We start from the raw sequence: 27,334 nt of genomic DNA, 5'->3' as shown, positions 1-27,334 counted from the left end.
AGATTCTTGATGAAAAGAGCACTTTTCAAGTTTGGCAAATAGAGAATTTTCACGTAATCTCTGGAGTACTAGTTTAATGTGATGTACGTGATCCTGTAAAGTCCGAGAATAAATCAAAATATCATCAAGATAGATAATGACGAATTGATTAAGATAGTCTCTGAATATTTCATTAACAAAATGTTGAAAAACTGCAGGAGCATTGCATAACCCAAAAGGCATAACTAAATATTCATAGTGTCCAAATCTAGTGTTGAAGGCTGTTTTCCACTCATGCCCTTTACGAATTCTGACTAAATTATATGCCCCACGAAGATCCAATTTGGTAAAGATGGAAGCACCCTGGAGACGATCGAACAATTCAGGAATGAGAGGAAGGGGATAACAATTCTTGATTGTAATCTGATTAAGAGCACGATAGTCAATGCAAGGACGAAGACCTCCATCCTTCTTTTCAACAAAGAAAAAACCTGCTCCTACAGGAGAGGAAGAAGGGCGAATAAAACCTCGGGCCAAATTATCCTTAATGTATTCTTCGAGTGAAACATTTTCTTGACGAGAAAGAGGGCATGTTTTACCCTTAGGAAGAGGGACTCCAGGAAGTAGGTCAATGGGACAATCAAAGGTCCGATGTGGAGGTAACATTTCTGCATCTTTCTTAGAAAAGACATCACAAAAAGAATGATATTGTACGGGCAAAGAATCAGGAATGTCCAAAACTGCCACAACAGTACTAGAAGGCTTGGGAGTATTCTGAAGACATTGTTTGAAACAAGAAGATCCCCAAGTAACAAGTTCCCCTTTAGACCAGGAGAAAACCGGATCATGAAGTTGTAGCCAAGGAAATCCGTAGAATAATCAGTAGAATAGTCTAGCAAGCAAAGTTCCAGCAATGGGTAATCAGGCAGTTTGGGGTTAATCAGTAGAATAGTCTAGCAAGCAAAGTTCCAGCAACGTGTAATCAGGCAGTTTGGGGTTAATCAGTAGAATAGTCTAGCAAGCAAAGTTCCAGCAACGTGTAATCAGGCAGTTTGGGGTTAATCAGTAGAATAGTCTAGCAAGCAAAGTTCCAGCAACGTGTAATCAGGCAGTTTGGGGTAACCAGTAGAATAGTCTAGCAAACAAAGTCCAGTTATCAGGTATCAGGCAGGTAGGGGTTAAGCAGGGTTGAAGTCAAGCAAGTCAGTAATTCAAATATATCAGGTAGTACAAAATAGTACTCACAAGCCGGGAAATGAGAACAAACAGGCACCGAGGAGAGGAGACGCCGGAATAAGAAGCCCTTCTGACGTCAGCAGAAGGGGCTGGTGGCATACAGGGTTGCTAGGCAACCAAGGGAAGCGCAACAGCGCCGGAAAAACAAAGGCAGAGAGAGCAATCGCGACACTTGTTCCCCTACTACTAATATCTCAGATTGATTAACTGGATTGACATTTATCCAACACATTTAGGATTAACACAGAATGCTAGATAAGGGGCCCGATCCGATATGCAGCGTCGCCCGCAAAAGCCGGTGACGCCAGATTTTGCGCAATTTTGGTATCACATATACGGCGTAGCATACAAGTTACGCGCGTATATTTCACCCTTCGGCCGTACTTTTTTTACCCATAGACTAACATAGAACTTCGCGCAATTTGGTATCCAATATACAGCGTAAGGACTTACGCGTGCAGATTTCAGAAAATCTACTCCATTCTCATCTCGCCACAAATTGCAGGCGCAGGAACCCTTGCACTGACTAAAAAAAACAACGTAACTCCCTGGAAGCCTTAACAAACACATACATTTAAGCAGCATCTCAAGGTTAAAGGGACAGTATACTATGATATTTCTTTTTTAAGGTTTATTTGTGTATTTGAAATAGTTTGAAGCCACAACATAATCAAATGGATTGAGTTTGTAGGTACTTTATCACATTGTGGACATATACTTGCTTATTTACTTTCAATTGGATTACCTTCATCTCTTTAGAACCCACTGGAGTGTAATTTATTCTAATGCTAACACAGCTTGGCACTGATGCCAAAATATATAAAGGGACAGTCAAGTCCAAAGAAAACCTTCTTCTTTTAAATAGGGCATGTCATTTCAAACTACTTTCAGATTTAATTAGAACACTTGCTTTGTTCTCTTGGTATTCTTAGTTGAAAGCAAAACCTAGGATGGCTCATATGATAATTTCTAACACCTTCTTGAAGGCTGCCTCTTTGCAATTGTGTCAAACCAATCACAGACACCACAACCTCTCACCTGCAGACTTAAAACAACAGATAATGCCCACCCTATCAGTAACATCACTACTATATATACCAATGTGTCAATTTATATTGGATGTGAGATACATTGATTTACATCTTAGAAGTGAATATTACTATATGTACCCTTCAGAAACAACTATTGTGGATGTGAGTTATAGTACAAGAATATGTCATAAACAGGATAATATTACCTTTTTTGGGCCATTTTCCACACAGGCCTTATTATATGTTTTAACAATATTAGTGTACTAAAACACACCTCACATGGATGTGGATGACAATTATATGGTAAATAACAGAGGACAAGATTTATGGTGAACTATAAGAATATTTATTTCTTTTTTGGCTTCTTGTATGAGGGAGCTTAGGTGGCTGTAGTGGATTGCCTTGTTCTCCTGGTTTGGGAAGATTCAGATGATTCTGCTGGAGTGCTGGCCACAGATGATAGGCTGGAGGCAGTGTCCTGCTGGTGTGTAAAGTGCTCAACCAACACACCCAAGAGTTGATTTTGTTCCCGCCATCTATTGTCCATCTGCATCTGCATATCAGACAGAATTCTCATCATCTGCGACTGGTTTTGAACAATTCCATTTAATGATGCTGCCATGTCCCTCTGCAGCTCTATGCTACGCTTGAGTAACCTCTCTTGGCTCCTGTGAAACCTCTGTTGGCCTCTTTGTCTGCTCTTGCAGCTTGTTATGAGCCTCCTCTGGAGTGAAATGTATTTCTCACCCAGGGGAGAATACAGTGCATCCACAGGCTCTTGAACAGCAGGGCTTCTAGGTGCTTGAGGTGCAGGTTCAGCTGCATCTGCTGGTGCTTGTGGGACATCTTCAGCTGCATCTTCTGGTGCTTGTGGGACATCCTCAGCTGCATCTGCTGGTGCTTGTGGGACATCCTCAGCTGCATCTGCTGGTGCTTGAGTAATTCCAGCTATATGCTCATCTGCAGATGGTGGAGCTCTCCCAAGGGAAGAGGATGGTGGAGCTCTCCCAAGGGAAGATGATGGTGGAGCTCTCCCAAGGAAAGAGGATGGTGGAGCTCTCCCAAGGGAAGAGGATGGTGGAGCTCTCAGGGTGGATTGGTAGTCCCATTGATGACCAGTGTGTGACCACTCAGCCTGTCCAGTTTGCACTTCTTGTGACATACCCTGTGTGTAAAAGCCATGACTGCCCTGATATTGTGTTGGGGGGGGGGGGTAAAGACATGGACCCTTTGTGGCTGACTTGGCTCCCCCTCAAAGCCAAAAGAAGAATATTCCTCTGGCCAGGAATCTTGCCAGGGGTCAGATGTCAATGGTGGTGGCATCACTTCCGGGTCCTCTACTGAAGCCATCCAACCCTGCTCATGCCTGGGAGCATAATGTTCACGTGGTTGCCTGAAGACTGGTGGTGGTGGCTGCATGCCTGTGACTGGTGGTGGTGGTGGAGGTGGCTGCATGCCTGTGACTTGTGGTGGTGGTGGTGGAGGTGGCGGCATGCCTGTTTGCATCCTGGTGACAGGAGGTTCTGTGGAGGAGTCAAATGATGAGAGGGATTAGTACAGTCATATATATGTCCATGTGGGCATACAATGTACATTGATACATGCTAGGGCCTACTCATTCTCATGTCAAACTCTATAACATGCATGTGCACAATGTGATTTGTGATATGAGGGATTTTAATCTGCACAGTATACAGGTATGTGTTTCATACAATAGTTATGTGTACATGTCAATGATGGAAAAATGTGTTCTTTAAGTGACACTATGGTCACACAATTTACTTTAGCCTGATGTAGGCACAGAACCTGCTTTCTGAGCTAAAAGTATTGTGATGGCTATAGTGTCCATTTACTGAAAACTCTACATGTGGCTTGTGGCCTGTGTTACTCTGAGACATGTTAGTATTGCACTATTCCACCTCATATCATGAATTGCATTGTGTTAAGTAGCATTAATGTGAAATATAATTGTAGATGCTTTTGTTAGTAGGCCAAATACCATGCTCTTCATTGTGTACATGAATGTGTGACATTAAAGGATGTTATATCTCAAATACATATCATACTGGTGTGTGGGATGTTACTCGCCAGCATGATGTGCTGTGGTTGCAACTCCTGAGTCACGAGCCCCTGGAAGTCCACGGACTGCTGTGATACTCAGGGACCTGCGTATCATCTCCTGCCAGGTGTTGTATTCTGTGTCCAGGGGTGGACCACCGCCTGTTCCTCTCTGGTGCATGGCTTCCTGCCCCATCTTCTCTTTCACCCGCCTCTTACAGTCATTCAACCTTTTTTTAAGGCCCTCAACAGTCCTCCTCTGCGGAGCCACACTGTTGACGGCATCCTCTACCGCCAACCATGCCGTTTTACGCCTTATGGCAACGCCTTTGCCCTTCTCCTGGCCAAAGAGGGCACTGTGGTTGTCCATAATGGCCTGGACTAGGGCAACATTCTCATTGAATGAGAAGTTTGGACATGTCATCCTCTCATCCTCTGTGGACACCTGGCTTGCTTCCTGCGATGTCCCTGGTGTGGGTTCCTCCCTATCCTCTCCCTCCTCCCCCCTTCTGTCCCCATGTGCACCCTCTGTCCCTCTCCTTGATGTGCCTGGTCTCTGGGGCTCTCGGGCATCTCCCCTCCCATCATCCCTTCTAGCTCTCCCTCTCCCCACTCCACTTACTCCCTGACAGGGCCCCCGCTGCTCCTCCTGTCCTCTACAATACTCCTCTCCCTGCCACTCCTCTCCCCTCCTCCCCTCCGCCCTACCTCTCCCTGCCATCCTCACACTACACACAGTCACACACTCACACTCACTCCAAGTTCAATCACACACAATCACAACCAAACACTCAGCCTATCACACTGTAAAATTGAAATAAAATGTGTGAGGTGTTAGAAAAAAAAAGTGTTGTGTATTTTGTATATGTATGTATGCAATATGTGTGCAATATGTAAAAATATGTGTAAGTGTACAAGCTTTACCAACCAACAATGCGACCTAACTAACTCCTCTGTTTGCGCCTCTCTCTCTACTCTGATTAATCCTCCACTCCACTGTAGTGTGCTGTAGCTCAACGAACCATCCAAACACACTGAAGAAAATGGTGTCTGCGCATGGGTTTATATATGACTTTTAAATAGCGTAATTACGTGGCGCATTTTTAGATGGAGTCGCGGGTGATTTTTACGAGTGTTAGCCTAATTTGCATAAAACTACTCTTTATTGAGACTTTACGTGGACAAAATACAGGCGTAAGTTACTTGCGACGAGTAAAATGTGTATTTGCGCACTTTTCGGAAGAACGCCAGTTTGTCCTACTTACGCCAGTTTAGCATCTAACGACGCAGTATATGTAATACCCCGATGTGCGAGGTGAAATTACGGGTGGCGCGGGTTCCCTCGCTTGCGCCGAAAACTACGCCGTATATCGGATCGCGCCCATAGTACCTAGCGACTTTTGAGTAAGAAGTAAGCATAATCCTCCGCTAACTTGAGCTACCTCAGATTCATAATTCATTACACTCATTGATAGATGGAATGGTTTTTGGTCAATTCCACACAGAATGCTGGATATAGCACCTAGCGACTTTTGAGGAAACATATCCCTCCCATCACATAAATCACACCAGATTCACATGAGACAAGGTTCCCTTTAAGAATTACATTACACTCATTGATAGATGGAATGTAATTTTGGCCAACTCCAAGACCTCTCATAGAAGTCTCCCTATTCTATCTAGTTAAGCCAGACGTCACTCACCATTAGAGTTCCCTCTTAGCAGATATCTGTATATGTCTGTTTCTCTCTGGCTGTGAGTGTCTCTTTACCTCAGTCTCTCTAACTCTTTCCCTCAATCATATGGAGTCACTCATTGTCACTGCAGCTGCCTGGCCAAGTAGTTCTGACTTCCCGCACAGCGGCGCATGCTATGGTAGGCGGAGCTTGGAGACAGAGTGATGTCATACAGTCAGTATCACAGTGAGTGCCTGCCTGGCCAGTAGGCTAGTCCTGACTTCCCGCGCAGCGGCGCATGCTATGGTTGGCGGAGCTTGGACTCCGGAGACAGAGTGATGTCATACAGTCATCGGGCATAACCCGGCTTAAAAAATAAATAAAACATAACATTAATGAATTGTTTGTTGCTATCATGCTATGTCAGCAGTGCCAGTGGGGCGAGGGTGGCGGGGGGAGGGGGCACAGCATTCCATTTGGGTGGGCATTGCCCCCAATGCCCCCCCTTGGAGCCGACCCTGGCTCATTGTCTGATAGGTACTTCCTACTAATGCTCATTATCTGATAGGTACTTCCTAATGATGGTTATTGGCTGATAGGTATTTCCTACTAATGCTTATTGACTGATAGATAAATCCTTCTAATGCTCTTTATCTGATAGACACTTCCTAGTAATGCTCATTGGCTGATAGGTACTTCCTACTGATGCTGATTGGCTGATAGGTACTTCCGGCTGACGCTGATTGGCTGATAGATAATGCCTGCTATTACATAATGGTCTTGATAAATAAAAAACAGGTTCATGAAGTGAATATCTGACTGAAAAAAAACTTACTGCAACACTGTAATTCGAAAATGCTGGAATTCATTAAGATTTGTACCCTCCCCCTTTACAACAGCAAGTTGCAAAGCCAGCTACATAATAATCAATATAGCTTCATGTATTATGACTGATGTTAGGGTCAGGCACTAAAAGCTGGATTTTAGTCATACAGTTTTGTTTGTATAGGTTCTTTTAATTGTACAAATCCTATAATGTAAGATTTTTATTATTTGTCTATATTTAGCTGTTCCCATTGGAAATAACGGTAATTAATCTGAATTCAATATTTGTTTAAACCGAATGCCTGCATGGGCGAAATTCTGCCGAACCAAACGTGTGAAAAAATCCGAGACAAATCTTTCATACCAAACAAATGTTTCATGCACATATCTAGTATTTAATACATATACACCTTTGCTAATTTGCCTTATTCTCTTGGTATCCTTTGTTGTAAAGTAAACCCAGATAGGCTTAGCAGCAGCAATGTCTTACTGGGAGCTAGCTGCTGATAGGTGGCGACACACGAGGGGCTAGGGCTTAGATTACAAGTGGCGCGCTAACTATTCCGTGCTAGCGATATTGGGCTTATAGTGGCTGTTTGCAAGCATCAGAAGAAGCATGGGTATTACGAGTTGAAAGTAAATGCAAGAGTGTGAGCACAATCGCAAGTTACACTTGTCGGGTTAGCACATCTTTATTTGAACTTCTGCTTTTTTGCGTACATCGGGTTAGCGCATGCAAAATCTTTTTGCTTTCAAATTGTAATACACACGCTGCCCGATATGCACACAGAGCTTATTTCTAGCGGAGTTAAGCAGGAGCGCAAACTACAGTTCCACTCATAATCTAGCCTCAGATGTGTTCAGCTATCTCTCAGTAGTGCATTGCTGCTCCTTTAACAAAGGGTACAAGAGAATTAAGCACATTTGATAATAAAAGTAAATTGGAAAGGTGCTTAAAATGATATGTTCTATCCAAATCATGAAAGTTTAAGTTTCACTCTACTGTCCTTTTACGTCTCTGATTAACCTAGTCAGAATCCCTATAATGTATTTACATTGTACAGACTTGAGAACCTGACAAATTAAAATAGTTGGGAAGGCACAAATCTATTTACAAACACTCGCATTAGACACATAACAACTGTGCAACGAAATAATTCAGTTGGCTCCTAAATGTGAAATACTTTTCTCAACACTAATCATTATTATGTCTGGCAATAGATCATTTTATTCTGTTTCTTTTATAATAAAATCATGAATGACAAGTATAAATGCTTAAATATCAATTCAACACTTGGAGAAAATGAATATAAATACCCTATATATATGTGATAAAACTGAAATATTAATTCAGTGGCTTCTTCTATCACATTCATATTGATAATCTGATAAACCAGACAGTCTTAAAACTATACGGATAAATTATAGATGGCAATACTGAGACAAAGTCTGTCCTCAGATGCTTGCTGTGGTCATAAAAAGAAATTAAATTCAATATAGAAATATAATTGGCACAAATATAGTATATTTTGTCCTATCACAGAACTTTGTTTGCATAATTATTTCATAAAAATATATAGTTCTTTTATGCTCGGGTCTTGTATTAAATAAAACAAGCCGTGGGAAAGTTACAATTGTCCCTTAATATAGAAAGATTTATCAACCAATCTGTCTATCCCTGTCTTTCTGTCTACTAGTCTGTATGTCTATCCATCTGCTTGTCAGAAATCTATCTATCCTTCTTTCTATCTATCTACTATCTTTTTTCCTTCTATCAATATAATATTTATCCATTTATTATTCTATTTAATGTCCATATCCATTCAATGTATATATATCTATTGTTTAGCTACTGTCTAACTATTTATCTATCTATCTATCTATCTATCTATCATCTATCTGTCTATCATCTATCAGTCTATCTGCTATCTATCTATTTATCTATTTATCTGTGTCTATCTATCATCTATATCTATCTATCATCTATCTGTCTGTCTGGTATCTATCTATTTATCTATTTATTTGTGTCTATCTATCATCTATATCTATCTATCAGTCTGTCTGCTATCTATCTATTTATCTATTTATCTGTGTCTATCTATCATCTATATCTATCTATCATCTATCTGTCTGTCTGCTATCTATCTTTTTCCATCTACCCATCCAATATCTATGTTTCCATTTATTATTTTATCTAAGATCTCCAGATGTTGGGGATATTATCTTATTATTGACAATATAAAAAAGAAGGTCTTCCTAATCATACAGTGCTTCAGATATAAAAGTATACAAGCGCTATCAGAGTGTGAAATCAGAAGACGTACAAGATCAGGCAGAGAAGATAAGTGTTAGCTGTATTAGATCCATTATAAGAAAGGCTGATAGCGACATTTGTGACTGGACTTATACGGCAAGTGTCACGTGTTAATCCCGAGAGTAAGAGGAAGCTCAGGACGGTTAATGAAATAGCTCAAATTATGTGCAAATCAATCTAAACATTTACAAGACTGGATTTGCTTTTCTTGTGGGTACAATGTCTATAGTATGAATAAATTAGACAGGTGATTTGATTATATAGAGCAGTGCTTTCCAAACTGTGTGTCGGGACACACTAGTGTGTCGGCAGCAGTGTGTAGGTGTGTCCCTGCTTCAGCCCAAATTTTTTTAATTTTTTTTTTTTGGGTTCTTACTTTCCGTCTGCTTGCTACTCATATCACATGGTTGACACGTGATTGATACCTAGGGGGTCACAGATCATCTTAACCTATTGGCGCAGCTCAGTGGGAACTGGAACTATTGCCATTGGCGGCTTTGGGGGCACATTGGCTCCTTACTGCACGTGTAGTCTCCTTAAATGGCTCGTGACTGCATGTGTAGTCAGTGAGTGGGACAGCAGTGTGTTTGCAGCGTGGGCAGTAGTCAATCGGACTCACCGAGCTCTGAGGGTGGCAGCTTAAATGCTGAGCTGAAGTCAGTGGGGTTTTTTTGCAGCTAGCTCCCAGTAGTGCATTGCTGCTCCTGCTCTTGATATATGGATAGGAAGTGGAATCAAAAATGCTTGATGATGAAATGTGAGTGTCTTTATCTAATATTACACCAAATATTCAGAAACTGTTCATCCCATCAACCTCATACATCCCATTAAAATAATAAGTAGTTATTTGTGTTATTAAACTTTTTTTAAATTCTTGCACATACATACTGTTACTTATACATAAATTATATAATAACTAAATGTATTTACGTGTCCATATCTCTTAAAACAAGCTAGTTTAACCTCCTTTTTGCTAGTACAACTGAAATACTGTGTCACGAAATGATGTAGGTCTAAAAAGTGTGTCACCAACATGAAAAGTTTGGAAAGCTCTGATATAGAGGAATGACCAATATCTCACTGTACCTCAACATCCGTACTCGAAAATGACTGCTTTGATAAAGGTTTGTAGCCACACGCCGTCATATCCTCAAGTCACAAGATCCATTATAATCATCCGTTAACGTCTTGACACAAGTTATAGCGGCATCACATGACCCCTCTACTAGGTACTTCCTCCAATAAAAACACAACACGGAATGTGGGATACAAAGGCCGCAGCTTTTTATTTAACAATTACATATAACCATAAATAACTGAACATTAAATACACCCCAACCAGTGCTTGCCCCTCCCATAGCATCCCCATATACCAGATAACATTTTCTCTACTCCTCTCCTCAAATCCGGAGGTTCCCATAGAAATGCTATTCCACACAGCAAGCACTCCGCCACAGCTGCGACAAAGCTCTTCAATGAAAGGGAGGGAGGGTGGGAGCTTTCTTCCACACTTACCCTCTGCTCCAAAAGTTTGGCGCTCTTTTCAGGACCGCCCCTTTCTTTTAACAGTCTCCTCCAGCCCCTCCTATAATCCTTCTAGCCACCCCAGCTTCTGTGTCACACCTATACAGGGGTCAAATGCCCTTCCCCTGCATAGGTGCTGTCCAGGGCTTACTTGACCCCTCTACTAGGTACTTCCTCCAATAAAAACACAACACGGAATGTGGGATACAAAGGCCACAGCTTTTTATTTAACAATTACATATAACCATAAATAACTTAACATTAAATACACCCCAACCAGTGCTTGCCCCTCCCATAGCATCCCCATATACCAGATTACATTTTCTCTACTCCTCTCCTCAAATCCGGAGGTACCCATACAAATGCTATTCCACACAGCAAGCACTCCGCCACAGGCAAGGCCTAACGCCGCGCCCCGCCAACCACCTCCAAGGCCTTAGTAACCCACTCCTTAACATTAAAATTAAATAGGTGCAAACCCACCTCATTCAAATGCACCCCGTCTTTTAAGAAGAAACATTTCCCCGATTCCCCTTCGAACTCAACATGCCGTAATGACAGCCCACCGACCCCTTTTATGAAACTGCTCATCATCCTATTTACCTTTCTCCTGGATGCCTCCAACCTCTTACCATCCCAAGCTGCCCTCCAGTAAACCCTCAGTTCTATCTCAGACCACAAAATCAGCAATTTTGGAAACAGCGTAAGCAACCTCTTCACATCCCTTTTCATCCCATCCACCAACTCCTTCTGAGATCTGGAACCCAAATCATTACCCCCCAAATGTATCAACAAAATATCTGGAGGGCAGAACAGCCTAGCATATTCAACAACTTTTGTCACTAACTGGTCCCACCTCATTCCTCTGACTCCAAACCATCGAATGCTGACCTCTTTAGACGAAAACCCCATCTGGACCCATTCCTCTCTAACCAGCGCCGCCTTTCTAGCCCAGTAAATATAGGAATGGCCCATCAGCCAACATTGCATGGGACCTGTAATGAGACAATAAGCATCACTAGACTAACGAAGGTCTGACATAGGAAACATATCTATTCGATGCCCACCTCCCAATCCTCTTAATCCCCTCTGCCCCCATACCCAACTCATGTGCCTCTGTTGCCGCCCCAATTCTGAAGGAATGTGTCCCAAAGTCCCTGGGGTTCAAGCCACTCCTCTCCAAACTTAGCCTAAAGACCGCTTGGAACTGAAACAAGGATAAAGATGACCCGTCGCTATGTACAAATAATGGCCCCAGTCCCCCTGGCCTCACCTCAACCAGCTCCTGCTCCACCTTTACTGGGCAGCAAGGGCCACCCATAGCCTTTAGGATAATCAGTACCCCCTTTCCCGCCTGGTCCGTCTTGGACCTCCCCAGCCAGATTGACACCCTATCCACCTCTAGTACCACGTCCGACCTTTGAATACCTCCCTTATCCCTCTTGTTCTTACCCACCAACTCGGATACTCTAAATGCCCCGAAGAATGCAACCACAAAGACTGCCCGAAACAGCACCCCTTCGTATTCCGATGCACAAATCCCAGGTAGTAGCCCCACCACCTTCTGCAAAACTGAAAACACCACCGGCCATCTCCCATCCGCTACCAATTTTCCTCTACACAAACTATGGTCCGCCAGCCGAACCAGGAAATGTTTCGACACATCCTCCCACCCCATCAACTGAAATAAAAAAGCCATGGCCGCTAAGCGCCTCCTCACCATAGACCTCGATATCCTATCCACCTTCCACTCATGCATCCACTCCAACAGGGCCCCTAGCCTCCCCATGGTAGACCCCATTGTTCCCTCATCCTGCAGCCTTGAGGCCCACAGTTCCCATACCTGAATATATGCCCTCCATGTCCTTGGCACCAAAGCACCCTTTACCATGTCCATCAGGTTGGCAATGCTATATCCCAAAGTTCGTCCGGGCACTGTTCCCCATAAACCTCCGCCTCCGGGGCCAGCCGATGGAACTGCTCCCACTGTAAATGGGAAAGAGCGTCAGCAACCTCATTTTGCCTCCCCGGCACATGTACCGCCCTAAACAAAACATTGCACTGCATACATTTTAGCACAAATACCCTCAACACCCTTACCACCGGGGGGCACACTGCAGACAACCTGTTCAAAGCCATTACCACCCCCATATTGTCAGAATGGAAAGTCACCCTTCTATTGGCCAGCTGCTTCGACCAAACATGCAGAGCCACCACCAATGGGAACAGCTCAAGGAGCACTAAGTTTTTTGTGAAGCCTAGCTCCGCCCACCCCTTAGGCCACTGCCCCACGCACCACTTGCCGTTCAAGTATGCCCCAAACCCGATGGCTCCGGAAGCATCCGTGAACAAATCCAGATCTGAGTCCATACCCCTCTCTTGTACCATAGCTCTCCCACTGAATTCCTGTAAGAACTCCCGCCACACCCCCAAGTCCTCCTTGAGCTCTTTTTTCAACCGAACCCGGTGAAAAGGCTCCTTCACCCCCACCGTTGCCTGAGACAGGCTCCCCAGAAACACTCTCCCCACCGGAATGATCCTGCAATCAAAATTGAGTTTGCCAATCAACGACTGGAGTTCCCTTAATTTCTGCTTCCCCAACACACTGTCAATTGTTTCCACCAAATCACCTATTTTGTCCTCTGGCAACCTTCATTCCATCCGGACTGCATCGATTTCAATACCCAGAAAGCTTAGACACGTCGTTGGGCCCTCCGACTTATCCCCAGCCACCGGTATCCCGAAATCCCCGGCTACCTCCATGAATGTGTTCATAAGATGCTCACAGTCCTTAGACCCAACCGGGCCCACGAACAAGAAGTCTTCCAAATAGTGGACGACCGATCTGATACCTGCTTGTTGACATACCACCCATTCCACGAAGCAGCTAAAGGTTTCAAAATAGGAGCACGAAATTGCACAACCCATCGGGAGGCATAGGTCCACAAAGAAAGAATCCTCAAACACACAACCCAACAGATGGTGACATCGACTTTAGTCAACAATGCCCCTTTCCCCGCTAGCCGGACAATGTTCACCGCCTTGTCGAAAGACGCGTACCGCACCGCCGTCAGTTCAGGGTCAATCCCATCATTTACTGAACCCCCTTTTGGGTAAGACAGATGATGAATCATTCTGTACTGTCCGGGGGCTCTCTTCGGAACCACCCCCAAAGGTAAAACCCTTAGATTCTTGAAAGGCATACCCTTGAACGGACCCGCCATCCTGCCCAACGAGACCTCCTTTGCCAATTTTTCCCTCATAATCTCCGGGAATTCTTTAGCTGATTTTAAATTACCAGGTATCCCAGCCCCCGCCCCATCCCTGAATGGAATCCAAAACCCTGAACTGAATCCCGTCAGCAACAACTCCGCGTCCCTACTCCTCCCCCCCCCCTTAGCGAACCGTTTTTACCACGGGACCATCCTTACGACCTTCACCGGCGTCCGTGCCCTGAACAGCCACCTCCCCAGTCCTAGCTGGCGCTCGCCCTCGCTTGAAACATTTTGCGTATGAGTGGGCCCCCCCACACCCCGAGCACTCATGCTTGTACTTACATGTCCTTCCAAACCTACATTGCCCATCATTATATTGGAAACACAGTCCCTTTCGGAGAGCCACTGCTGCCCTTGTTCTTGCCCCGCCAGTACTTGCTCCTGCCCCTCGAAAGGACTGCCCACCCCTAAGTGGTGTCATCATCTCCAACCATATCCCCATGTCACGGTCGTCCCACTTCATATCTGGTCGCACTGCAATCCGCTGTCGGAACTGCTCATCGTACCTCCACCACACCATCCCTCCGTACGTCCTGTATGCTGCTGAGATTTCATCGAAATAACAGAACAACGCTGAGCCTTGCTCCGGGTACTTCTCCGCGGTCACACTCACCAGGATACAAAAGGCCCGGGTCCAGTTTGCAAACGTTTTTGGCAGCTTCCTATATCTCTTCTTTCTCTCCTCTTCCTCCTTCTTCCCTTGCTCCCCTTTTGGATCCTCCTTAATCTCCACAAACTTTTCAAAAGGCAGCAGCGAAAAGATCTCCAAGAATTCCCTCTTCCAGATCTTGTCTTTTATCTCCTGCGTCAAATGAATGCCCAACGGCCCAATCGTGCACAAACATGGTCTACTCATGGCCACTTCCGCCACCTTGATGATGCCTCCCCCCGATCCATTCCCCCCCGCGGGTGCCGCCCCCGCGCCCTGGGCCCCTGTGCTTTGGCCCCCCTGCTGCCCCCACACACCTGCCACTCCTGAATTCCCACCACACTGTTTCTCTACTTGCGCCACTAAATCTTTCAGCCCCTGTAACAATACTGCATTCAAACCCTCCACCCCAACGGTCCCTGTAGCATTGGCCACCAACGTGTTAGCCCCATTCCCTGGCTCCTCACCTGTCACATTAGGAGCCGTAGCGGCCCGGTCCGGCTCCCCCGCATCTGCCCTCCTTGCTCCTTCTGTCGTCCTGCCTGATGACACCCTGGCCGCATCCCTCCTCCTTGCTGGCGAACGCGTCCTCCTTTGGTCCCTGTCAGCCTCATGTTGCCTCCCCGGCGACCTGTCCAGTCTCCCCCATGTTGGCGATGAGTGGGTGGCTCTGCTCCTTCGCACCTCCACCAGAGAGCGAGATCTCACCCGCCGTCTGCTGCTTCCTGACCTTCCAGCTCCTTGGCCCCCACTCCTGTGGCCGCCGTCCCTTCCATCCTGTGAAGAAAGCATAAGTTCAGAACCGGCCCTACTGGACCGTCCCGTACCAGTCCCGACCCTGATGACCTCCCCTCCACTCCTTCTGCCTGTGCTCACTCCTGGGCACATTTCCACCTCAGCCGTGCTCCTGACAGCCCCAGGTGACCACAAATGTAACAGCTGGGCCAATGCCCTCATCTCCCCTACCTGGTCCGCTGTTCCCGGTCCAGCCTCCTCTGCCCCTCCTTGTCCTTCCTCCTCGAACTCATTATATGAATCCTCCAAAAATATGGTGTCCACATCCATATCATTGAAGTCCACCTCCTCCGCAGGCGCCACCTGCCTGCCAGGCCCGCCGTCACTGGTCCCGGGTATCTCTGAAGAAAGGACACAGAGAGAGGAGGAGAGACAACCGCACATCAATAACACATTTTTTCAAGCCCCGGGGGGGGGGGGAGGAAAAAACAGGGAGGGGAGGGGGGGGAGGACAACGTGGGGGGAGGACAACAGGGGGGGAGGGAGGGTCCGCACATGTGTTACTATGTCTGCCCCACCTGCCAGCCTAGACACTCCCTGCTGAGCCCATGCTCACCATCTTCCTACGCCTATGCCTTTTTTAAGCTATATATCTATATATATATATATATATATATTTTTTTTTTTTTTTTAGGGTTTGACTAAACCCATCCTGCCCGGGTCCCTGCTCACTCGCTTCCTGGCCCCCAGTCTTTCCGGCCCACTAAGGGCCCCCATTCAACCATATTCCCCTTGGGCCTGCATACAACCCTCCCTCCAGCTGCTTCATGAGGGAAACTCCCAACCCCTGCTCCCCATCTTCCTATGCCTACGCTTGCATTTATCTATTTATACTGTATATAACCTGTTATGCAGGGTTTGACTAAAACCCATCCTGCCTAGGTCCCTGATTCTACAACTCCTGACCCCAATCTTATCGGCCCTCTGAGGGCCCCTATCACAGCTATTCCCCTTGGGCCTTATCTACGGCCCCTGCTTGTAAGCACCCTACCCCCCCCCAGGGCCTTATCTACGGCCCTCAGCTTCCCAATCCCCCCCCCCCAGGCCTTATCTACGGCCGTTAACTCCCCAGCCTGCCGCCTCCCTCCGCACTCCTCCCCACCCGCCCCCCACCGCCCCGCCAGGCCAAGTACCCCTCCAGCGATCCACCGGCCCATGACCAAGGGCCCCCCATGCACCATATTTGCCGCCCCCTCCTCTCTCTCCCCCGGGCCTTACCTCCATCCTCCACGAACGTCACCGTCCTCGGCCCCGCCTTCGCTGGCCTCTTCTGCTTGCTGCCTGCGCTGCGGGCCGTGTCACGTCCTGATCCTCCCTCTGCACTGCCGACCGTCGCTGGAGCCAGCCCAGGCCTCCCCGCGGGCCTGACCGGCGTTGCTGTCCCGCTCCTCCTTGTGACCGGTCCCTTTGTAGACGCTCCGCTGCCAGTATTGCTGCGCAGGCTTCTGCCTCTCACAGCGCTTCCTCCGCCTCCCAGCTCCGGGCTAAGCCTCTCAGGCGGTCTCAAACTCCTCACTGATCTGGCCCTTTGAGGCCGTGCTGTCCCGCTCCTTCCTGGACTCTTCGCCTCCGGAGCAGCTCCCGCCTTCGGGAGCTGCTCCATCACCCACTGCACACCCCTGGCTTGGGCCAGAGCCTCCACCGCCGCCACCATGTCCTGATTTGACGCCATGCTGCAGGAGGTAAGTGTGCAACAAAGCAAGCTTTCTTCCACACTTACCCTCTGCTCCAAAAGTTTGGCGCTCTTTTCAGGACTGCACCTTTCTTTTAACAGTCTCCTCCAGCCCCTCCTATAATCCTTCTAGCCACCCCCAGCTTCTGTGTCACACCTATACAGGGGTCAAATGCCCTTCCCCTGCATAGGTGCTGTCCAGGGCTTACTATAACTGTACAAAACAAATCAATTAAAGACAATATCCACCATCTGTAAATCAGTCTGCTCGGACTTATGCACAAAAGAACGTTTTAAAAAAGTAAAAAAGATAAACAAGACCTTGTCAGAGTTAGCGATGACGAGACACGATGAGATAATACGAGACACTTCCCAAGGACAATAATTCCATGGGCTTTAAAGACGTATAGGTTAAACCCACCAGAATAGAAAAATGTGGTGTTATCTTACAGCGCTACGTGTGGAAGACCTATGGCTCCTGTCCAAAGTGGGTCCCCAAATACCCGCAGATCGAAATATAGGTTTAGGAAATAGTTAGATAGGAGCGCCAAAAGTAGGCGAGGTCTGGAGGGGTAAAGAATTAAGTCTAATGTTAGACCACAAGTAGGAGTAACACTATATGCTTGGTATAGTACTATTGATGAACCACAGAGGTGGTGATGGCACTATCTAAATGCGTGGATGAAGTCGGGTTATGTATAGCACAAATAAACTCTAAAGTTCTAAGCAAATGTATCACAGAACTTAATACAAATTACCTTACTACTAAAGTCGATGCTGCCAAAAAGTGGTGGTGGCACTATCTGAGTATATGAACAAAGTGCAAAATAAATGTATGGCTCAGAAAAGATTCTATAGTAGTGTTCACAAAAATATCACAAGAATTTAATACAAATTACATTAATAAATATGGATCCATATAGACATTAAAATTAGTGTTACCTAAAACAATTCCCACTGTCTAAAATAAATATTACTATAGGCTATAACGTTAAAACATGAGCCTCACATATGTAAATGAGGATGACAGTAGGAGCGTGAGCACGCTGTCAAATGAACGCTAACACATTTAGCCTGCTACAAATATGACATAAAAACGCAAGCCCATGGAGTGGGTAATCTAGTTAATGATACAATTGTGTTAGAGAATAATGCAAGTAATAACAACAGCGTTAGTTATAAAACAACACGGAAAAAGTATTATAGAAAAACAACATAGAAAAAATAATAATAATATGGAAGTAGTGATAGTTAGTTCCAAAAAACTTGATCTCCAAAAAAGGATAATGATAAAACAACAATCCAATTAAGTGAAAAACAGTCCAAATTGGTGAAAACAATGTGTCTGCAGAATGTTATTCAATCCAAAATTGTGAAAAAATGTATAAAAAAGAAAAAACGTGAACAACTAGTGTGTGCACAAAACTAGTGAAAGTGATCACAAAAACCATATAAAACTTAATATTCCTGGATGTTATTCCGTGAATTTAAATGTCCCTTCAGTTGCAGTCCTAACAATGAGGGATGTGTGGAGATAAAAAATGCAACTTATAAAAATAAAAATAAAAATAAGATGTATCTGGGAAGTCCTCAAAACCTGTGAATAAAAGATAATAACATAGTGTGATACTGTTAAAATATTCAATTGTTAAAAGGAATATTGCTCACCACATACTTGTCAACGCGTTTCGGCCCACAAAAGAGGCCTTTTTCAAGACTATTACATGGTTTAGGTGAGCAAAGACCTTTATACCCTTATCTAACAATCATGTTCATCTTTAATTGCGCCAAAATTTTTGCGCCAAAAATTGCTATACCGGAAGTAGTGAACCGGATGTGTTTAACTGTTGGACCGGATGTTTTTATGGTCCAAATTTCAATTTTCCATTCCCTCATTTAACAAGCTTCTATTCGTTCTTATGGATTTTTAAGGATATAGCTTCACTTGTTAATCCTATATGGCTTAGTCTGCCTGTTAAATTCTGGCATTTTAACGTATCCGTATTAGCCCGTATCTGATGGCAAATGCCCCCTTAGACCGGAAGTCGATTGTGCTTCCTGTAGGCGGTTAAGTTTTACCGGATGTTATGATTCCGTAAAACTGGAAGTCGAGAAAGTGTGAACTTCCGGTATGGTCCCGGAAATGGGACCAATGTTTACCGTCCGGATTATATTTAAATTTGTGTGAGTGATTGGTTAGAGTATTGGCTGATACATTCTAAATATGCATATAGCTGATTAATGCCTTAAAATGGACAATCGATCATATTCTTTTAGAGTATCTAAGGCCTAGATTTGGAGTTCGGCGGTAGCCGTCAAAACCAGCGTTAGAGGCTCCTAACGCTGGTTTTGGGCGCCCGCTGGTATTTGGAGTCAGTGATTAAAAGGTCTAACGCTCACTTTTCAGCCGCGACTTTTCCATACCGCAGATCCCCCTACGCCATTTGCGTAGCCTATCTTTTCAATGGGATCTTTCTAACGCTGGTATTTAGAGTCGTTTCTGAAGTGAGCGTTAGAGCTCTAACGACAAGATTCCAGCCGCCTGAAAATAGCAGGAGTTAAGAGCTTTCTGGCTAACGCCGGTTCATAAAGCTCTTAACTACTGTACCCTAAAGTACACTAACACCCATAAACTACCTATGTACCCCTAAACCGAGCTCCCCCCACATCGCCGCCACTCGATTAAAATTTTTAACCCCTAATCTGCCGACCGCCACCTACGTTATACTTATGTATCCCTAATCTGCTGCCCCTAACCCCGCCGACCCCTGTATTACATTTATTAACCCCTAACCTGCCCCCCACAACGTCGCCGCCAGCTACGTAAAATAATTAACCCCTAATCTTCCGACCGCAAAGCGCCGCCACCTACGTTATCCCTATGTACCCCTAATCTGCTACCCCTAACACCGCCGACCCCTATATTATATTTATTAACCCCTAATCTGCCCCCCTCAACGTCGCCGACACCTGCCTACACTTATTAACCCCTAATCTGCCGAGCGGACCTGAGCGCTACTATAATAAAGTTATTAACCCCTAATCCGCATCACTAACCCTATCATAAATAGTATTAACCCCTAATCTGCCCTCCCTAACATCGCCGACAGCTACCTTCAATTATTAACCCCTAATCTGCCGAGCGGAGCTCACCGCTATTCTAATAAATGTATTAACCCCTAAAGCTAAGTCTAACCCTAACACTAACACCCCCCTAAGTTAAATATAATTTACATCTAACGAAATAAATTAACTCTTATTAAATAAATTATTCCTATTTAAAGCTAAATACTTACCTGTAAAATAAATCCTAATATAGCTACAATATAAATTATAATTATATTATAGCTATTTTAGGATTAATATTTATTTTACAGGCAACTTTGTAATTATTTTAACCAGGTACAATAACTATTAAATAGTTAAGAACTATTTAATAGTTACCTAGTTAAAATAATAACAAATTTACCTGTAAAATAAATCCTAACCTAAGATATAATTAAACCTAACACTACCCTATCAATAAAATAATTAAATAAACTACCTACAATTACCTACAATTAACCTAACACTACACTATCAATAGATAAATTAAACACAATTGCTACAAATAAATACAATTAAATAAACTATCTAAAGTACAAAATATAAAAAAGAACTAAGTTACAAAAAATAAAAAAATATTTACAAACATAAGAAAAATATTACAACAATTTTAAACTAATTACACCTACTCTAAGCCTCCTAATAAAATAACAAAGCCCCCCAAAATAAAAAATTCCCTACCCTATTCTAAATTAAAAAAGTTACAAGCTCTTTTACCTTACCAGCCCTGAACAGGGCCCTTTGCGGGGCATGCCCCAAGAATTTCAGCTCTTTTGCCTGTAAAAAAAAACATACAATACCCCCCCCCCAACATTACAACCCACCACCCACATACCCCTAATCTAACCCAAACCCCCCTTAAATAAACCTAAAACTAAGCCCCTGAAGATCTTCCTACCTTGTCTTCACCATCCAGGTATCACGATCCGTCCTGGCTCCAAGATCTTCATCCAACCCAAGCGGGGGTTGGTGATCCATAATCCGGTCCAGAAGAGGCTCCAAAGTCTTCCTCCTATCCGGCAAGAAGAGGACATCCGGACCGGCAAACATCTTCTCCAAGCGGCATCTTCGATCTTCTTCCATCCGGAGCGAAGCGGCAGGATCCTGAAGACATCCAGCGCGGAACATCCATCCGGACCGACGACTGAACGACGAATGACTGTTCCTTTAAGGGACGTCATCCAAGATGGCGTCCCTCGAATTCCGATTGGCTGATAGGATTCTATCAGCCAATCGGAATTAAGGTAGGAATTTTCTGATTGGCTGATGGAATCAGCCAATCAGAATCTAGTTCAATCCGATTGGCCGATCCAATCAGCCAATCAGATTGAGCTCGCATTCTATTGGCTGATCGGAACAGCCAATAGAATGCGAGCTCAATCTGATTGGCTGATTGGATCAGCCAATCGGATTGAACTTGATTCTGATTGGCTGATTCCATCAGCCAATCAGAAAATTCCTACCTTAATTCCGATTGGCTGATAGAATCCTATCAGCCAATCGGAATTCGAGGGACGCCATCTTGGATGACGTCCCTTAAAGGAACAGTCATTCGTCGTTCAGTCGTCGGTCCGGATGGATGTTCCGCGCTGGATGTCTTCAGGATCCTGCCGCTTCGCTCTGGATGGAAGAAGATCGAAGATGCCGCTTGGAGAAGATGTTTGCCGGTCCGGATGTCCTCTTCTTGCCGGATAGGAGGAAGACTTTGGAGCCTCTTCTGGACCGGATTATGGATCGCCAACCCCCGCTTGGGTTGGATGAAGATCTTGGAGCCAGGACGGATCGGTGATACCTGGATGGTGAAGACAAGGTAGGAAGATCTTCAGGGGCTTAGTTTTAGGTTTATTTAAGGGGGGTTTGGGTTAGATTAGGGGTATGTGGGTGGTGGGTTGTAATGTTGGGGGGGGGGTATTGTATGTTTTTTTTTACAGGCAAAAGAGCTGAAATTCTTGGGGCATGCCCCGCAAAGGGCCCTGTTCAGGGCTGGTAAGGTAAAAGAGCTTGTAACTTTTTAAATTTAGAATAGGGTAGGGAATTTTTTATTTTGGGGGGCTTTGTTATTTTATTAGAGGGCTTAGAGTAGGTGTAATTAGTTTAAAATTGTTGTAAGATTTTTCTTATGTTTGTAAATATTTTATTATTTTTTGTAACTTAGTTCTTTTTTATTTTTTGTACTTTAGCTAGTTTATTTAATTGTATTTATTTGTAGGAATTGTGTTTAATTTATTTATTGATAGTGTGGTGTTAGGTTAATTGTAGGTAATTGTAGGTAGTTTATTTAATTATTTTATTGATAGGGTAGTGTTAGGTTTAATTATAACTTAGGTTAGGATTTATTTTACAGGTAAATTTGTTATTATTTTAACTAGGTAACTATTAAATAGTTCTTAACTATTTAATAGCTATTGTACCTGGTTAAAATAATTACAAAGTTGCCTGTAAAATAAATATTAATCCTAAAATAGCTATAATATAATTATAATTTATATTGTAGCTATATTAGGATTTATTTTACAGGTAAGTATTTAGCTTTAAATAGGAATAAGTTATTTAATAAGAGTTAATTTATTTCGTTAGATAAATATTATATTTAACTTAGGGGGGTGTTAGGGTTAGGCTTAGCTTTAGGGGTTAATCCATTTATTAGAATAGCGGTGAGCTCCGATCGGAAGATTAGGGGTTAATAATTGAAGTTAGGTGTCGGCTATGTTAGGGAGGGCAGATTAGGGGTTAATACTATTTATGATAGGGTTAGTGAGGCGGATTAGGGGTTAATAACTTTATTATAGTAGCGCTCAGGTCCGCTCGGCAGATTAGGGGTTAATAAGTGTAGGCAGGTGTCGGCGACGTTGTGGGGGGCAGGTTAGGGGTTAATAAATATAATATAGGGGTCGGCGGTGTTAGGGGTAGCAGATTAGGGGTACATAGGGAGAACGTAGGTTGCGGCGGTTTACGGAGCGGCAGATTAGGGGTTAATAAGTGTAAGGGTAGGGGTGTTTAGACTCGGGGTACATGTTAGGGTGTTAGGTGCAGACGTAGGAAGTGTTTCCCCATAGGAAACAATGGGGCTGCGTTAGGAGCTGAACGCTGCTTTTTTGCAGGTGTTAGGTTTTTTTTCAGCTCAAACAGTCCCATTGTTTCCTATGGGAGAATCGTGCACGAGCACGTTTTTGAGGCCGGCCGCGTCCGTAAGCAACTCTGGTATCGAGAGTTGCATTTGCGGTAAAAATTCTCTACGCTCCTTTTTTGGAGCCTAACGCAGCATTTGTTTGAACTCTCGATACCAGAGTTAATTTTATGGTGCGGCCAGAAAAAAGCCCGCGGAGCGTTAACAGCCCTTTTACCGTCGAACTCCAAATCTAGGCCTAAGTAATTTACGGGATTAATATCCCCTCAAAATTGGGCAAGTTCGTCCTGTATTCACACATCATGTTTAAAAATATTAAGAATAACCACATACAAAATATAATCAACCAAAGATAGATTTATCCTATATTAGAATTTGTATTATATAAGATGGAAATTCCAAATAAAATTTAAACTTCAAATAGATGGAGACATAGAGGATATGGTTATACATCACAAAACTGGTGGTAAGTTGTCTAAGGTGAAAGTGTATTCGCAAGTTAGGGTATTATATATAAATGATCATTCCTATCATGCAGTTATGCGAATGTCTGTGTGATGATCTTGTAGTCACAATCCATATAGGTGTCATATTAACCGATTGTGTAGATCCACTTTTAGCCTTATAGACTCGCATCTAAGTTTGGTCACTTCATTAGTGCCAACATGCTCCTTTCTTGATTATCAACCCTTTCGGGATGATTTTGAGCTATAAGCATTTCCGTAGAAATATGATTTCAGCCTTATACTTAACTTCCTGGATTAATAACCTCTCTAGGTTTTTAAATACAGATGTGTAGTCTATTGACCCTGACCCACCTTGATTGGTGGGAATGGATGTGTCATTAATCTCTAGGGTAATTTCTCTCCTTAGTGATTTTGTGAAATCCATCTTAATATATTGGCTAAAAATGATAATCTCACTCTCACAAACTAGCTGCTATAAGATGTTGGGGAAAGAGGTAAACAGAAAAATGTGGTGTTATCTTACAGCGCTACGTGTGGAAGACCTATGGCTCCTGTCCAAAGTGGGTCCCCAAATACCCGCAGATCGAAATATAGGTTTAGGAAATAGTTAGATAGGAGCCCCAAAAGTAGGCGAGGTCTGGAGGGGTAAAGAATTAAGTCTAATGTTAGACCACAAGTAGGAGTAACACTATATGCTTGGTATAGTACTATTGATGAACCACAGAGGTGGTGATGGCACTATCTAAATGCGTGGATGAAGTCGGGTTATGTATAGCACAAATAAACTCTAAAGTTCTAAGCAAATGTATCAAAGAACTTAATACAAATTACCTTACTACTAAAGTCGATGCTGCCAAAAAGTGGTGGTGGCACTATCTGAGTATATGAACAAAGTACAAAATAAATGTATGGCTCAGAAAAGATTCTAAAGTAGTCTTCACAAAAATATCACAAGAATTTAATACAAATTACATTAATAAATATGGATCCATATAGACATTAAAATTAGTTTTGTGATGTATAACCATATCCTCTATGTCTCCATCTATTTGAAGTTTAAATTTTATTTGGAATTTCCATCTTATAAAATTTTATTTGGAATTTCCATCTTATAAAATTTTATTTGGAATTTCCATCTTATATAATACAAATTCTAATATAGGATAAATCTATCTTTGGTTGATTATATTTTGTATGTGGTTATTCCATTTCCGGGACCATACCGGAAGTTCACATTTTCTCGACTTCCGGTTTTACGGAATCATAACATCCGGTAAAACTTAACCGCCTACAGGAAGCACAATCGACTTCCGGTCTAAGGGGGCATTTGCCATCAGATACGGGCTAATACGGATACGTTAAAATGCCAGAATTTAACAGGCAGACTAAGCCATATAAGATTAACAAGCAAAGCTATATCCTTAAAAATCCATAAGAACGAATAGAAGCTTGTTAAATGAGGGAATGGAAAATTGAAATTTGGACCATAAAAACATCCGGTCCAACAGTTAAACACATCCGGTTCACTACTTCCGGTATAGCAATTTTTGGCGCAAAAATGTTGGCGCAATTAAAGATGAACATGATTGGTTAGATAAGGGTATAAAGGTCTTTGCTCACCTAAACCATGTAATAGTCTTGAAAAAGGCCTCTTTTGTGGGCCGAAACACGTTGACAAGTATATGGTGAGCAATATTCCTTTTAACTATTGAATATTTTAACAGTATCACACTGTTATTATCTTTTATTCACAGGTTTTGAGGACTTCCCAGATCCATCTTATTTTTATTTTTATTTTTATAAGTTGCATTTTTTATCTCCACACATCCCTCATTGTTAGCACTGCAACTGAAGGGACATTTAAATTCACGGAATAACATCCAGGAATATTAAGTTTTATATGGTTTTTGTGATCACTTTCACTAGTTTTGTGCACACACTAGTTGTTCACGTTTTTTCTTTTTTATACATTTTTTCACAATTTTGGATTGAATAACATTCTGCAGACACATCGTTTTCACCAATTTGGACTGTTTTTCACTTAATTGGATTGTTGTTTTATCATTATCATTTTTTGGAGATCAAGTTTTTTGGAACTAACTATCACTACTTCCATATTATTATTATTTTTTCTATGTTGTTTTTCTATAATATTTTTTCCGTGTTGTTTTATAACTAACGCTGTTGTTATTACTTGCATTATTCTCTAACACAATTGTATCATTAACTAGATTACCCACTCCATGGGCTTGCGTTTTTATGTCATATTTGTAGCAGGCTAAATGTGTTAGCGTTCATTTGACAGCGTGCTCACGCTCCTACTGTCATCCTCATTTACATATGTGAGGCTCATGTTTTAACGTTATAGCCTATAGTAATATTTATTTTAGACAGTGGGAATTGTTTTAGGTAACACTAATTTTAATGTCTATATGGATCCATATTTATTAATGTAATTTGTATTAAATTCTTGTGATATTTTTGTGAACACTACTATAGAATCTTTTCTGAGCCATACATTTATTTTGCACTTTGTTCATATACTCAGATAGTGCCACCACCACTTTTTGGCAGCATCGACTTTAGTAGTAAGGTAATTTGTATTAAGTTCTGTGATACATTTGCTTAGAACTTTAGAGTTTATTTGTGCTATACATAACCCGACTTCATCCACGCATTTAGATAGTGCCATCACCACCTCTGTGGTTCATCAATAGTACTATACCAAGCATATAGTGTTACTCCTACTTGTGGTCTAACATTAGACTTAATTCTTTACCCCTCCAGACCTCGCCTACTTTTGGCGCTCCCATCTAACTATTTCCTAAACCCCCCAGAATACCTTTGTGGTCACAAGAGAAGCCTTACAAGCATGTGACATGTAGCCCTATAGGACACCTTTTGTGTGTTATGCACAGGTGTACATGATCTTATACTGTTGTTAAGTGTTTTGTATATCTGTAGTTTCTTTTGCCGTTGGATAAAATGCAATTTAAAAGGAGAATAAAGTTAAAATGAAACTTTGGTGATTCAGACAGAGAAGCAATTAAAAAAAAAAAAACTTTACAATTTTCTTTTCATTATGAAATTGCACACAGTTTTTTTATATGCACACTGTCTGAGGCACCAGTTACTACTAAGCATGTGCAAGAGATCACAGTGTATACGTATATATGAGTCTGTGATTAGCTGATGGCTGTCACATGATACAGTTATATGCACACTTACTGAGGCCCCAGTTACTACTGAGCATGTGCAAGAGATCACAGTGTATACGTATATGAGTCTGTGATTAGCTGATGGCTGTCACATAATACAGTTATTGCACACTGTTTGAGGCACCAGTTACTACTGAGCATGTGCAAGAGATCACAGTGTATATGTATGTGAGTCTGTGATTAGCTGATGTCTGTCACATGATACAGTTATATGCACACTTACTGAGGCACCAGTTACTACTGAGCATGTGCAAGAAATCACAGTGTATACGTATATGAGTCTGTGATTGGCTGATGGCTGTCACATGATACAGTTATATACACACTGTCTGAGGCACCAGTTACTACTGAGCATGTGCAAGAGATCACAGTGCATATGTATA

Source organism: Bombina bombina, chromosome 7 (assembly GCF_027579735.1).
Source record: "Bombina bombina isolate aBomBom1 chromosome 7, aBomBom1.pri, whole genome shotgun sequence".
NCBI classification, from domain to species: domain Eukaryota; kingdom Metazoa; phylum Chordata; class Amphibia; order Anura; family Bombinatoridae; genus Bombina; species Bombina bombina.
The sequence above is the reverse complement of the archived record's forward strand: the minus strand, read 5'-3'. Positions refer to the sequence as shown.